At 39.4% G+C, this 5,357-nt stretch overlaps 1 pseudogene; it reads left to right on the forward strand.

Moving 5' to 3' along the window:
* The window catches only part of LOC118044248 (metal-nicotianamine transporter YSL3-like), a 5,564-nt pseudogene extending 2,688 nt beyond the window's left edge, over nt 1–2,876 (forward strand).
* The last annotated feature ends 2,481 nt before the right edge of the window (nt 2,877–5,357 follow it).

A 5,357-nucleotide genomic window follows, 5' to 3' on the forward strand; every position in this document is an offset into this window, starting at 1 on the left:
AAAGACGCAACTCAATATATATATATATATAGTGGAATTCTATCCATATCTAATCTTACATTATCCTATATCTTAATATAATATGGGAGTATTCTATTTTGATAAAATCAAATTTATTGAAAATAATATAAATTGAGAATGTTAGAAAACAAACTCCCTATATATCTAGGATGAGTTTACAAGATTTGTGGTTAGATAAGCATCACATTAGATTCCATGCAAGTACTTCAGCATTGGCAATAACAGCCACTAATTACTATCTCTAGCTAGTATGAGAAAATTGCAGATATATAGCTAGGAATATCCTCTATTAAAAGGAGCCTAGCAAGATCAAACCTTATTTTCAGAGGCGTACACAACTCAAAGTACAACAAAGAGCGGAGTATGAACAACAAAGAGCGGCCTATAAACAGTTTCGTGAAATGGTCATGAACATGGCACAAGGTGGAATATGTGCGCCTAATCCTTTTTGGCCCTATGACCACCAGCCTCCTCCTCCTCCTCCTCCAGCTCCACCTTTATATTAATTTGTAATAAACATTATTTACCTTTAAAATTTCGTTTAATATTTTTTGAAAACACAGTCATTTTGTAATGAATATTATTTAACTTTGATTTTTTGTTTTTGATGTTTAATATAAATTTTATTTGCATAATTAGTTTTTATTACCATTAATTTATATCATTTTATATTATGTATTCTAAATAATTTTTTTAAAAAAAAATTAAAAAAAACAATTACAAAGGGATTTACCGATGGAATTGATCAATCCGTCTTGACAAATTTATTGATGGTAACTGGTCGTCGGTAATACACGATATCACCGACGGAATAAAATCCGTCGATATATTTCAAGCGGGAAACTCTTTTTTTTTTTTTGCGTGCAAATTCCATCTGTAAAACCATCGGACAAATGATTTTTTTGTTTTTTCCGACCGATATATAGCGACGGAATGTGGAATCAACGACAAAAAGAAGGCGATAAATAATTTACCGACGAACTCCTAATCACACATCGACGTAATATTTTCGTCGGTAAAACTGTGAAATCTTGTAGTGTATATAATATGGAGTATTCTATTTTGATAAAATCAAATTTATTGAAATAATATAACTTTGAGAATGTTAGAAAACAAACTCCCTTTATATCTAGGATGAGTTTACAAGATTTGTGGTTAGATAAGCGCATGCATCACATTAGATTCCATGCAAGTACTTCAGCATTGGCAATAATAGCCACTAATTACTATCTCTAGCTAGTATGAGAAAATTGAAGATAGCTAGGAATGTCCTCTACTTCAGCATTTCGTATTATGAATAAAACTAAATTATCGTATTCAAAAACATAAATAATCGAAAATAATAATTAAGTCATAAATGTAGATTTATGCAGAAACAAAGAAAGAAAACCCGCACAGTGGTTATGTTATTAGACATGTATATATATTAATTACATTGAGTGATTGTTACCAATATTAAAGGTGTCGCACGTCGGAAAATCCGCGCGCGGCATCGGCTGGCGATTTTTCTCTCTCGTTGCTGCGTTTGCTTTGAATTCGTTTGGAGTTGCCACCTAGTAATTTATTGAAGGCTACTAGGAAACCGGATGTACTGGTCTTGTCAGAGATCGCTGGTAAGGGACTGGTTGTGGTTAGCGAAGGTATTAGCAACCCTAACGCACCCTACCTAAGGTAAGCTGCTTCGCGAATTTGATGTGTTAAAGAAGTTTTAATAATTGTCTTTCCATCGGATATTAGAAATACAACTTACGTATAAGTTAGTAAATCTGGACCGTGAGCCAATCAAAATATTAAATTCTTCTTTTACCTTTGCGATTTTATCCTAAAAAATAAATAAAACAGAATAAAAAATTCAATAAAACAAATACAAACACACACATACACTTTCACTGTATTTCTTTTCTTTTCTTTTCTTTTCTTTTTTTGTTACATCCACATTTACAACATATAAATAAAAAATTCAATACTAAACAAAAAATTACATCATCCAACTCAAAATTACAAAATAATACCTAAAATTCAAGAAAAACAAATCTGAAAAGCATTCTGGGTCTGCCTGAACAGTGTTGAGGGAGGCTTCTAGGCGCGTGAACAGTGCTTGGCCAACGGCGGTGCGTGGGTTCACGCGCCGCCCCGAGAACAGCGGAAAAAAGGGTTGGCCTGGCTCTGCTTCTTCTCCCTTTCCCCTCCCCACAAACGGTAAGAAGCTATATCATCTACAACAAAAAACAAACGCACAAACAGTCGATTTTAAGCTTTTATTTCTTTGTTTTTTTTTTCGGATCTGTTTTTTGTTTTATTTTCCAGCTGTTGTTCTTCCTTCTTCTTCGGTGGCCGACCTGCTGTGGAGTGAGGAGTGGCTCACCGGCGACTCACATGGCCGGACACCCGCTGGGTCGGGTAGATCGTCGACCCCTCCCTCTTCTTTGACCGGCGATGAGGCAAGCAGAGGTCTAAGGAGGGGGAACGAACCACATTAAGCTCGGTCCCTTCTCCTCTCTTTCTCTTTTAGCCGGCGTTGAGGCAACAGAGGACTGCTGGTGACAGAGAGGGATGATCTGTGAGGTCTGGTCGGGGCAGGAGCCAAACGTGAGGCGGCTCTGGTGAGGCCGAGAGACTGGGACCGTGAGAGGGTCTGAAAAACAGAGGAAGAGGAGGGCGGTGGCTGCTGGCCTGATCGCCGCTGGGGGGCCGAATGGAGGAGAGACCTGGCGATGGAGATGAGGGAATGAGCTGGGTCGGTCGGCTATGGGCAGAAGCTGCCGCTGCTGGAGGAGGATATGATGGAGAAGATTGGGAAATGGGGAGGTGATCTGAAGTGGGGTGCTGGTTTAGGTGCTGGAAAATGGCGATGAAGAAAAGAAAAGGTCTTGTTTTGGTTTCAAAGGTAAGGGTGCAGCCGGCCTTTATGAACAGGGAGAATAAAGGGCTGAGGGTTGGTTGGCTCAGAGATTCTGTGGGTTTGTGAGGGATCGATCATCAATTGGCTGAGGGTCCGACTGGTTTGGTAAAAAAATCAAACGGGGAGCGAGCGGCTATTTGGAGAAGAGATAGATTTAGGGTTTTTTTGTGGTTTCTCCCCCCTTTACAAAATTGCCCTCCCCCCTTGTGTGAGTTAAAGACCAGTATTTATAGGCAAAATATTGCTAGGTTTTTCAACTTGGTCCCTCAACTTCTTTCTTTTTTTCAATTTTGATTTTTCTTATTTTTTTGTATTTTTTGAAAACGAGTAATATCAATGTCGACTCAATGAGGAAAATCAATGATTTTAAAAATGACGATTGAAAAGTTGAACGCGTTCGAAAATCTTTTTTTGAAAATTTAAATTCTTTTTAGACGACGCTGAAAATGCTAAAATGACGAGAATATATTAAAAAACATATTTTTTTGGATTTTCATTGTTTTTCTCTATTTTTGGATTTTTTGAAAATATATAAAAAACATGGGTCAAAAATTGGGTAGCAACAAAAGGTAACGGCAAAATTACAGCAATACACAAATCCTTCTATTGCTGTGATCAAGCATGAAGATCTGGCTGCAATATCTTTATTGCCAGCTGCTATTACTATCATATCTTTATCATATCTTATCATCCCCCCTCAAGCTCAAGGCGGTTGAGATCCGATGAGGAGCTTGGCACGATTGGAAACAAACTTGTCCGAACAAAGTGGTTTGGTTAAAATGTCTGCAAGTTGAGCAGTGCCATCAACATGTTCAAGCGAAAGTGCACCACTGGCAACACGTTCCCTGACAAAATGAACATCGATTTCAATATGTTTTGTGCGATGATGGAACACTGGATTCTTGGCCATTGTAATAGCACTGATATTGTCATAGTATAACGTTGGAGATGGAAGACAATAGCCAATGGATTTTAATAGGTTCATGAACCACATAAGTTCAACCATGGTAGAAGCTAGAGCATGATATTCTGCTTCTATCGTAGAGCGAGATACTGTGGCTTGCTTTTTGGCACCCCATGAGAACAAGTTGGCACCCATATAGATGGCAAAGCCAGATGTGGAATGTCGATCATCCTTACACCCTGCCCAGTCAGCATCACAAAATCCATGAAGGGCAGTTAGGGGCATGGGAACAAAATGAAGACCAATGTCTAGAGTTCCTTTAAGGTAACAAAATATTCATTTGACAGTAATGAGGTGAGGTTCTTGTGGGGCTTGCATGTATTAACAAACATGATGAACAACATAAGAAATGTCAGGTCGGGTGAGTGTGAGATATTGTAGGGAACCCACGAGCTGACAAAACGGCAGGGGATCATGTAGCAATGTGTCGTCAGTGGCTGATAAGCTGGCACCCGATGCTATAGGAGTAGTAACTGGTTTAGCACCAGCTAAGCCAAACTTGTGTAGAAGTGACAGTAGATACCTTGTTTGAGTGATGGTGAGCGTTGTGGCAGTCCTGGTGATCTACAGACCCAAGAAATAGTGGATATCGCCAAGATCTTTCATGTGAAACACTGATGAAAGATGAGTAATAAAAGCAGATATTTGAGATGGAGATGACCTAGTAAGAAGAATGTCATCGACATAGATCAGTAAAAGAAGAACATCTGACCCCTGATGGCGATAGAATAGAGACTGATCATAGGGACATCGTGTGAAGCCCATCTGCTGGATGTAGTTGCTGAATTTCAGGTACCAAGCACGTGGTGCTTGCTTTAAACCATAAAGAGCCTTATGAAGAAGAAATACATGATGGGGATGAGCAGGACCTCAAAGCCCGGTGGTTGAGCCAAATAGACACGCTCATGTAAGTCACCATGCAGAAATGCATTGCTGGCATCTAACTGTCAGATGAGCCACCCGTGAGAGAGGCCAATGTTCAAGATTAACCGAATAGTTCCTGGTTTGACAACAGGACTAAAAGTTTTATCATAATCCAACCCTGGAAGTTGAGTAAAGCCTCTAGCCACAAGTCTGGCTTTGTATCTATCAATGGTGCCATCAGATTGTGTTTTAACTTTAAATATCCACTTACTGCTGACCAAATTCATATGTGATATCTTGGGTACCAAGGTCCACGTGTGATTGGCATGCAGGGCATCCATTTCATCTTGCATAGCCTTCTTCCAATGAGTGAGTCTGAGAGCTTGACGATATGATGAGGGTTTTGAAGGCTGTGCTGATAACATACAGGAATTGGGTGTCTAGTGGTGAAAAATGATTTTGGTTTAAGGTTGCCTGTTTGAGCACGTGTAACCATGGGATGAATACGTGAGGGTAAAGTGTTTATGGACTCGGTTGGGGAAGGAGACACGACTTCAGGTTGAAACTCTAAAGGTTGATATGCTGCAGGTTCTGTAGCAGACACTT

The sequence above is a fragment of the Populus alba genome, chromosome 12, assembly GCF_005239225.2.
Source record: "Populus alba chromosome 12, ASM523922v2, whole genome shotgun sequence".
In the NCBI taxonomy this organism is placed as follows: Eukaryota; Viridiplantae; Streptophyta; class Magnoliopsida; order Malpighiales; family Salicaceae; genus Populus; species Populus alba.